This window comes from Physeter macrocephalus, chromosome 10 (assembly GCF_002837175.3).
Source record: "Physeter macrocephalus isolate SW-GA chromosome 10, ASM283717v5, whole genome shotgun sequence".
Taxonomy (NCBI): domain Eukaryota; kingdom Metazoa; phylum Chordata; class Mammalia; order Artiodactyla; family Physeteridae; genus Physeter; species Physeter macrocephalus.
The window spans coordinates 43,498,998-43,509,559 of NC_041223.1; the positions used below are offsets into that span (position 1 = coordinate 43,498,998).

Consider the following 10,562-nt stretch of genomic DNA (forward strand, 5'->3'; position numbering starts at 1 on the left):
TTCTAATAGCTATAAGCACTGAAACAAGGAGCCTAAAAAGTGGCTTATAAGAAGAAATAGACACAGAGGGGTGGGAAAAGGACCCAAAATCTAGATCAGGAGGGGATGGCTGAATAAAGCCTTTGTTGGTGATTATTCAACACATGGGGACCAGTTCCTGCATTTTCTACCATGCCCTTAGCCAGGGTTTGTTTAGAGTGGAGGTTTTCATAATTAAGATGAAATACAATCTTGTTTCAAAAATCTTACCTCTCTTCACCCACTTGTAGGTTATCAAGGATTCATTTGTGATGGCAGACCAGAACGACCTTCACTGGACTTCATCTACATGCAGTTTTCAGGAATACATCTACTACTTCTGTTCTTGGAGAACCTTGCTTGATCATTGTCTTCTAGCAGACATGATTTGACCCATTGGTATTTAAATCCATCCTCTATTAATCATAGCATCCTTTGTTGTAAGCTTTCTATATGCCATCAATGTTGCCAAATGCTTTACTTACATTATTTCATTTTGTTCTCACAACAACACTTAGGTACTTTAATTTTCCCTCTATTATAGATAAAAAAACTGAGGCTGATAGACGTTAAGTGACTGGTGCATCGCTACACACCTCTATGCTGCAGAATGAGAACTTGACTGCTTCCTGCCTCACTCCGACGCCTGATTGCATGTACTGCACTAGAGAGACTCCTAAGGGGATTATGCTGTTAATTTGGGGATAAACTAAAATCTGCTCCAAGGATATTATATTTCCTCTAGGATGGGATGCAAGGACAGATAAGAAATGCATGCTCCAGTAATACGCTGGTTAGGTAAGTCCTGTGTTACAATATATTGTCTTATTTCTAGGAACACACTCATGTTATCAAAATGTGTGTGTATGGCCAAGGCCAGAATCAGTCTGCAAATATTTATCATAAATATCGTTTATGTAGTCAAGCATGTATGTATATATATATATATGGGGGACACTGAGTTGTGATATCCTGACACTCCTCCCCACCGTGCCTTCCAAGAACTCAGGTATTAGTCCCTCCAGGTTCTGGGAATGTTGGCAGCTGACAGCTCTTTGCTTAGCTCCTCTCTGGGACTTTCCTCAGCTAGAGAGAGACAGCTTGCTCAAGGTCTTGCCCCCTTCCTGAGGGGTAGCCCATACCCAACATGACTGGTTGATGCAAGAGTACAAATGCCCTGTCTCCTTCGCCCAGTTTAGGACAACTTTGAAGACCATCTGTGATGGTTAATTCTGTGTTAACTTGACTGGGCCAAAGGATGCCCAGATAGCTGGTTAAACATTATTTTTGGGTCTGCCTGTGGGTGTTTCCGGAAAAGATTAACATTTGAATTGGTGGACTGAGGAAAACAGATGGCCCTCCCCAATGTGGGTGGACATCATTCAATCTGCTGAAGATCTGAATAGAACAAAAAGGCAGAGGAAGGGAGAATTTGCAATATATATATGTAATTGGTTCTTTCTCTTTGGAGAACCCTGACTTACACACAATGCAAGCTCCAGACCTCCGTGTAGGATTGGCTGAGGCCCCTGTTACTATTGCATTGCAGATCAGCTTCTCCCTGTGACCAGCTATGCTGCCTTCATGCCTCGACAGGTGATGACCCGGAACAATCCCCCCAAATAAACTTTCCTGTGCGCCAAATCTCCATCTCAGAGTTGACTTCTTGGGAAACCTCATCTGCATTTTATGCCATGTGCAGTCTCCGTAGTCAATATAATCTTTATGATAAAGACTAGAACACAGACCCTTTCACACACCCACACACACAAATATGTTCCTTAAATAAGCATAGATTATTCACAAATAAATTATTTGCTGCTCACCACTCCCTCTGCAGTGGGACTACAGAGAGGGCGATTCTGGGTCTGCAGTGCGTCTCTGTGAGAGTGTGTGAATCTGCATCAAAGTGTTCATTTTGAGTTTTCTTTTTTTATATTTGCTATATTTCTTCCCTCCTGCCCCCTCTAACATTTATTATTAGACCGTGAAAATAAAACCAGGAATAGCGGTACGGACATGGTCAAAAAAGGCCAGCAAACACGCGGTTGGGTAAGAGCATGGATGTACTTTAGCAGAGACAGCCTCCTGTAGATTTCACCTTCTGAATAGTTCTGGATTTTGTCTACTTCCCGCCTTCCTCCTTGTTTTCTCTTGGCTGCTTTACTCCACCAGTCTTACCTAGATTACTACAACACATCCCTGGATTATTTCCTGTTTGCTGTCTTCTTCGCTCCAAACAAATGTCCATACTGTTTGGATGATGTGGACAAATATGTCCAATACATCCAGTGACCTGCACTGTCAATCTAACTTGTTATCCTGCTTGTTTAAATCTCTGAGTGGCTCTGTGCTCCCAGGTTCATGCTCCCTTCCTCAGGACGAAGTTATAAATAGGGAACAGTGGGTACGTTTGACAGGCTCCCTCGTTTCTTGGTGTGACTATGTGATTAGCTCTTGCCAATGGAATGTTAGCAAACATGGTGCCAGTCACCCCTAGGCCACGGATTTTAAGAAATAAACGTGGTTTGCCATGTTCTCTTCTCATCTCTTCTGGCTGGAAGCAGATAAGACCCTAGGGAGCCACAGGATGGAAGGAGTCTTAGTTTCCGAATCACCATGTGGAACAACGGAGCTGCCCACTGACCAGACTCTTCTGCTTCAAGCTATTACATGAGCAAGAAATCATTTTCTGTTGAGTTTGAGCCAAAATACATATTGACATCTACCGGTTACAGCAGCTAACCCACCCAAACTAATGGACTGCTTGTTACTCTTATGAGATATTTAAGCCCTGTAGCGTGGCTCACAAGCTCCTGCAGATGTAGCAACTTCTTGCTTCTTCAGCCTCAGTGGGTAAGGCCTCAGGCTCTGGAGCTGGTCCACATGGGGTTCATGTTTTAGCTCCCTCATCGGCTTTGTGACCTTGGATAAAGTACTTGAGTTCTTTCTGTTTCCCCTCCAGAAGAAGATAACCTTTGTCAAGAACCCTGAAGAGTCTGAGAATTTACCCTGCTCCAGAGTTAGCTTGCCTTGCTTTCATGGATGCTGGCAGAAGACACGAGACTCCTAGGTCAGAGGAAAAGGGCTTTATCATTCACAGCACAGCGGGTGACATGAACTTCATGTTTGTATTGGTTCCCCTTGTCCTCCAAGATCCCCCGTGGGACCCGATGCAAGGCCAGGTAGATGCTGCACATGCAGTGCGTTCGCATCACAGCTAAAAACCCTGAGCTTAGGAATCCCAACTCTTTTTAAATGGCTGTGAGCAAATCTGCCTGAACTTTGCTCCAGCAGGAAACAATATCCTTATTATAATAGACAAATATAATAAACAAACCTGCTTCTGCTCTGGAGGAGATAAAATCTCTATCTGCCCAGGGAGCGATGTCTCCCAACAATATTGCCTTCTCTTTGGATTATCACAAGGAGTAAATCAGTTAGCACCTAGAGCTGTTTAGAATCATGCCTGGTACATAATAAACCTTCAATAATTGAGCTGTTATTATCATGTCTCTCTATTCCACCTGCTTCTTTTTTTCTTTTTAATTTATTTTTTATTGCGGTAACATTGGTTTATAACATTATGTAAGATTCATGTGTACTTTATATTCCTACTTCTGTATACACTACACCATGCTCACCACCAAAAACTTAGTTTCCATTTGTTACCATAGAGTGGATTCCCTTTACCCTTCCCTTGTGGTAACCACTAATCTCTTCTCTGTATGTATGTTGCTGTTTTGGTTTCAAAATAATGGTTAGATGCCATGAAGTAGGTGGCAATGCTTTGACCGTATGCGTGTTGTCAGGTCCAAGGGCCTCTTCCATCCTTGTCCCTGGGTCAAGGGGAGTGCTAACCTTCTCTCCTTTCATACAACACTCCACCTACTTCTCTACGTGAACCAATCTGAGCTGCTTTTACTCACTCAAATGTGCCACACTTTCTTTTGCCTCTGGGCCTTCAAAGTGATTCCTGTGTCTGGAGTATTCAACCCCGCCACTCACCCCATTCCTGCTTTTCCGTCACTTCTGTCCCCACCCATGAGCTTAGGTGCCCTGCTCTGTGCTCACACCTCCGCTTAATCTCTTTCCCTCTCCTAGAACACTTAGCAACCCTCAGCGTTGATGTTGTTTACATTTCTTAAACTCCCCTGGAATGTAAGCTCTGGGAGGCTGGAGAAAATATGAAGCAGCAGAAAGGGCTCTGGCTAGCTTAAGGAAAAGGGAGAATTTATTGCAAGGCTGAGTTAGCTCATACGATCAGAGCTGGAGTTGAACAACCAAGAACATGGGAAGGGAAGGGCCAGGTGATCTCCAACAACCCCAGCAGGGTGTGTCCGCAGATCCATTTACTTAACTCAGCTTTGATGATTCCCAGGGTTTAGATGTATCTTTTCCAAATTTCAAACATTAGGAACAGAATCTGAATTCAGCTTGGGTTAGGTGGTCACCCTGGATAAGTCAGCTATGGTCAGTGGATGGAGTTACATGATACAGATGTGGCCATTGGAGACCGTTCCCAATGTAAAGACATTAAACTGGGCCAGTCACTCCCAAGGATTGTCTATCACTGGGAATATGCCCAACATGCCCTTTATTCCTGACGCCAGGCTTGCTGCCTCCAATTTTTTCCCCCATTGCAGTAGGACTATTCTGGTATTAAGTTATTCTCTCTCAGCTTTAAACCCACTCTCTTTACTCTCTCTTTAGTGACGCTGGGGCTGGGTCTCTGCAAACCACATTTCTGCCCTGCTAGATGGATCCCTGCCAGGCTCCGGCAATGGGGGCGTGAGAAGTAGCCTGCAAGGCTGGAGGTAGGAGAAGGGAATTGCTCCTTCCTGGCGGCTTCCTGTTTTTGTTGGTGTGACTCACCGACCTTGCTTCTTCACCCAGCTGTGCCAGTTCATTCCAGCAGCAGCATTTGAATCCAGTTTTCATTGTTTACAATACTCACAGAATTACTCTCATCACGCCCACTGCTACCAGCACCGGCCAAGCAATGCCCCCTCCGAGTGTGGGAGCCACACAGCTCCTCTCCTCTGTGTGCCGAGACACCGACACCAGTGAGCAGCACGCTTCCTCAATGTTTGGTGGTCTCCCAGAGCTCAGAACCCACCCCCCCACCCCCCCAAAGCTCAGAGATACCAATATCAGCTGAGTAGGGCTCTCTCCTCAAGGGCCTGAGTTTCAGCTCCAAGGGGCTCCTTCTCCAGGCTTCTGCATCTTGGCAACCTCTTCTCCCTGTATCCCGAACCCTAGGGATAACAGCTGCTTTCTCTAGTTCCCACCCTGTGATACTGTACTGTTTTCTTCTTGCCTTTTCATTTATCTGGCTAATAACTCTTTACGTTAAACTCTATTAAAATAACTGGTATGACTTTTTTTCCTGGCTGGACCCTGACTGATATATGGGATGATTTTTCTAAAATAGAAATCTAATCTGATTTCCATTTTGCTTAAAATGCTTCAGTGATTATACCAATGTTCATATTGGCACTATTCGTGATAGCCAAAAGATAGAGACAACCAAATGTCCATTGACAGACAAATTGCATAAACGAAATGTGGTATATCCATCCATACCGGGATGTTGTTTAGCCTTGAAAAGGAATGAAATTCTGATACAAGCTGCACCTTGGATAAACTTGGAAAACATTATGTACGTGAAATAAGCCAGACACAAAATGACACATATTGTATGAGTCCACCTGTATGAGATACTTAGACTAGGCATATTCATAGAAACAAAGTAAAATGGAGGTTACCAGGGGCTGGGGGACTGGGGAAAGGGGGAGTTATTGTCTATCAGGTACAGAATTTCTGTTTGGGATGATGGAAAAAATTCTGGAAATTGATAGTGGTGATGGTTGCACAACATTGTGAATGTACTTCATGCCACTGAATTGTACACTTAAAAATGGTTAAAATAGTAAATCTTATGTTAGGTATTTTGCTACAATGAAAAAATTACCAAAAGCAAAATCCGAGTAATGCTTTAGTGGCTCTCATTGATGAAATTGGTTCGGTGAGGGAAAAGATGTGAAGGTGTGCTTCGGGCTTTTCCTGAGCAATATCAGGCTGTGGTGCTGCCCTGGCTTATGCACCTGCCATCGTAATCGGCGTGATCCCCCCTTCCATCCCGGGAGAGCCTAACATAGTCGGATGGGATCTACTACCACCATATGCAGCGATCTCGGCAGGGCTGCTTTTCTCTCTCCATTTAAGCAGTGCTTTTAGGATCTTTGAAAATCATCTGCGCTTAATGCCTTCCCACCAGGCAGTGTATTTACTGCAATTGTTTCTCTCTTGGCCTCAACTGGACTTTCACATGGACATTCTTATCAACTCACTTTTTTTTTTTCTATTTTTTAGCTGCGCCTCGAGGCACACAGGATCTTAGTTCCCCGACCAGGGATTGAATCTGTGCCCCTAGCAGTGGAAGCGTGGCTTCTTAACCACTGGACAGCCAGGGAAGTCCCTCACTTTTTGATTCAAGATGACCACCCATTTAGTGTTTCTCTTTTTGTCACAGTGTTGAAATTCTAAGTTTCAATGGTCAGAAAACTCACCATTATATGAAGAAGCAGGAGGCACAAGAACCATGTAAGTGAAGTATCTCTGACCTAGTGCTTTGTTTGCCTTGTAAGAGTTAATTTTAACCTAGAAGATTTGGGACCATAGATTGCCCTAACATCCTCAACTGATGGAAGATAATGGGATGATAATAGACAGTTTCAGGCCCAGATGGTTGTTTTTTCCCGTTATCAATTCTCTTCTTAATGTCTTATTTCAGCGAAGGAAGTTTCAGTGGTACTAATAAGATTTCCTCTCTCTCTTTCTCTGTCAAGGAATGAGTACAATTTAGATATTTCGCCTGAGCAAAATAATATCAACAAATGTGAAACCAGACTGATTTTCTTGCTGAGGCATATCAAGATCTGCGAGCTAGCTGTCAGAGACTATGAATCTAATCTTCCTCGAAGCTCTTTCTAATCTCTCTCTCCCCAGCTCATCGAAGGCCCATTTCCCCTGCTAAATTCAATGTTAGGTTAATTGGATTGGCCGTGTAATATGCAACTGAGATTATCTCCATAAAATTTATTTATAAGTTTTATTGCCTACATAGTGACAGAGTGAGATAATACTTTTTTTAAATGACTACTGTAGTTAATATTCCCTAAAGAAGAAAATGTGTTTCGGGCCTTTGGATTTATTAAGGAAAGGAAAATAGAGTCACAAGACAGAAAAAGAAGAGAGAGAGAGAGACAGATAGAGGGTGAGAGAGGCAACACCATTTAACTTCTAAAACAAGGGTTGGATTTTGGACGACCTCTGAGGAGGCTATTTCCTGGAAATTTTTGCCACAGTGCTTCAAGGCATGCTGAGTGACACGAATGATACAGAGAAGGGATGAAGTGCGTTTTCAATATTATATCTGTGGCCATTGTCCAGACTCCCCTTACGTTCTGTTTCCCATGCAGTGGATGCTTGCAGAAGGCAACCAGAGGGAGGTGTGGTACATTCTTCTCCAGCCCTGGGACACAGGGGCAGACACCGCGGGACAGGTCTGATGTGGCAGGGGGCTGTGTGACTCCCCAGTAGGCCAGTGGCAATGCCTGGTGGCCATGGACTGCAGCTCTTCCATTCACTCGCTGCAAGAGCTCTGACAAGTCACAGGGTCTTTGTGTGTCTCCGTTTTCCTCTCTGTACAGTGGGGATGAAAAGTATCTGCCTCGTAGTATTGTTTTGCGAATTCAAGGAGATAATACATAAAGATCTTAGAGCAGTGCCTAGCACGTACTAAACATTTAATCATTGTTAACTACTTTTACTAGCACTCTTCTCTCAAGCTCAGAGCCTCAGGGGACTGGTGCTGAAGATGGCCACAGATAGTCGCATGAGAAAGGAAAAGAGAGGGACTGTCGGGGCCTTGGAGAGAAGGAGGAAAGCACCACAGTCCTGCCTCGGGATGGGCCTGGTACCAGTCGTTCAACCTGCACAGGGCACGGCTCATCTGCAGGCCTTACTTTCTAAGTCCTCAAGGCAATGGAGTCTAATGTTAAAAATGTGGTTAGAGCTGGTGCAGTTGGGCAAGAAGAGGCATCATTTTCACCCAGCCTGTGTAGTTGTGGAGATGGCAGAGGGTAGGGGGTAACAGAAAGGATTTTGGAACCAATGTGTGTAGGTTTCTATCCAGCACCACCAGCTATTAGCTGAGTTCATTGGCGAGTTGCTTAACATCTCTTCTGAAAAAATGGGGATAATGATACTATCTACCTTGTAGAGTTGTTATGAGGATTAAATGAGTTAATCATTGAAAAACATTGACGGTATTTCCTGGAACACAGTAAGTGCCATGTAAACATCTATAGCTGAAGAAGTTTATAGTAATTGTCATTTCCATGTGAGTTTAATGCTATTATGTATCTGCAACCTCAGCTCTTGCATGGAATTTAGGGTGGAAACATTCATCAGTGCAACCATGTTTCTGATTACCTGGGATGTGATTTTCAGATTCTGTAAAGATGGTGAATCAAGCACACAGAGTGTACATGATTCACTGGTAAACATTTAAGGTGTTTCCCAAACATGGAAACAGAAAGAAAAGGGAGAAGGGACAACACTGCCTAGTGATAATGAACCAGTTGGTTATAAAAAGCATAGAGTGCCTTCAGGGGGCAGAAAAGGAGAAAGCACAAGAGGATCAATGAGAGGGAAGGTAGTCACTGTAGCCGGGAGAAGGAGTTGTTTGGTAAAATGGCTTAAACCACTTTTTGACGCGGCAAGACGGTGTTGCTCTAATGAGACGGTTGCATACACAGCGAGGCATATGCTTGCCCCCTTTCCCTTCTCCTCCCTCCCACGATGCCTTTATATTTTTAGCCTGTGGGGTTGGAATGATGAATGCCCAAGTGGAAATAGTGTTGGAAGGAGATTTTTCTTGGCAAAATGGCCGCAAGGACTGCCAAGTATTTTCTAAGATGTAAACAAATCATCCACCTTCATCAGGGAAAGATTAACACTGTATTCCCGAGTCAGTGTAGGATTTTCACCTGCTGTCATTTGCAATGCGAATTCCCACCATCATCATAAAGTTTACAACCATTAGGCAACCCATGACTCAGAGAAATCATTAGTGTCCCATCTGCTAGAATCAAATAATCGGGCAGAAAATAGTAAATAAAAACGACCTACTATGAACAGTGGAAGGCTACAGTGGAAGTGGCACTGGTTTGTGGGTTTGGATTTTCTCTTGATTATGCCACCGACTGCCCTCGGTATATCTCTGCTTTCACAGTTATAAGAGAAAGGTGTGGTATTAAATGATGCTTGAGATTCCTTCTTGCTCTGAATCCTACAATCTAGTGTAACGTGTGATTCTAGGCTACTTTGGCCAGAAAGCAGATCTGTCTTTATATTTACGATAAAAACCTTCCAGAATTTCTGCACCTCCTCTCCTATCTTTTGGAGGGTCCCTTTCCACCAGAGTCATACAGTTGTTGCCCTTACCATGCCTCGCAGCTTTCTACTACAGTGTATGGATTCTCCCTCTCAATGGACTTAACAGGCTTGCTATGCTCTGGAATGTATCCTGTTTGACATACTATCTCCATTTCTCTTAACTTCAGCTCAACCCATACTCACCTGTCTTGCAGCTTCCTTCCCCGGAGCCATACTCTTAGCTAGATAGCTTAAAAATTATGTATTCCATCTAAAAAAAAATGGTTCTGAAGAACCTAAGGGCAGGACAGGAATAAAGATGCGAAAGCAGGTCTGTCTTTATATTTATGATAAAAACCTTCCAGAATTTCTGCACCTCCTCTCCTATCTTTTGGAGGGTGCCTTTCCACCAGAGTCATACAGTTGTTGCCCTTACCATGCCTCGCAGCTTTCTACTACAGTGTATGGATTCTCCCTCTCAATGGACTTAACAGGCTTGCTATGCTCTGGAATGTATCCTGTTATGTATTCCAAAAAATATTCCTCTTTTAGCAGAAGATACCTGCCTTTCCATATGGACTTAACCCAAAGGAATGGTAGGAATTTCAGTGACCACAAATGATGGGGGGATACTTACACCCAGAAACTTTGGGAGTCCCAACTCACACTCATAGCCAACTGCCTACATGTAAAGTCTACTTATATCTTCAGGAAATTCAATTCAAGGACCATATATCAATCACCAGATATTTGCATTTTATTGTCCTAGGCTCTGGTGCGGTGAAAGGTATATCACTAAGGTAAATAGGACACTTCCTTCTTATAAGAAGCTTAAGCCTTTGTAGAGCTACAGAATTGTTTTTTTATCTTAAAGGATAGCTTTACAAATTTTTTATTGTGGAAAAATGTACATAATATTCACAACATAAAATTTATCATTTTACCCTTTTTTTTTTTCTTGCGGTACGCGGGCCTCTCACTGTGTGGCCTCTCCCGTTGCGGAGCACAGGCTCCGGACGCGCAGGCTCAGCGGCCATGGCTCACGGGCCCAGCCCCTCCGCGGCATGTGGGATCTTCCCGGACCGGGGCACGAGCCCGCG

At 43.7% G+C, this 10,562-nt stretch overlaps 1 long non-coding RNA gene and 1 pseudogene across 1 annotated transcript; one reads left to right on the top strand and one right to left on the bottom strand.

Annotated features, from left to right (window-relative positions):
• Nucleotides 1-280: 280 nt before the first annotated feature.
• On the top strand, nucleotides 281-1,651 carry LOC114486962 (uncharacterized). Its single transcript, XR_003681457.1, has 3 exons — nucleotides 281-417; nucleotides 563-816; nucleotides 1,568-1,651. It is a non-coding gene; the product is annotated as an uncharacterized lncRNA (long non-coding RNA).
• Nucleotides 1,652-3,767: 2,116 nt separating this feature from the next.
• LOC112064665 (uncharacterized) lies at nucleotides 3,768-3,901 on the bottom strand (annotated as a pseudogene).
• Between the last annotated feature and the right edge of the window lie 6,661 nt (nucleotides 3,902-10,562).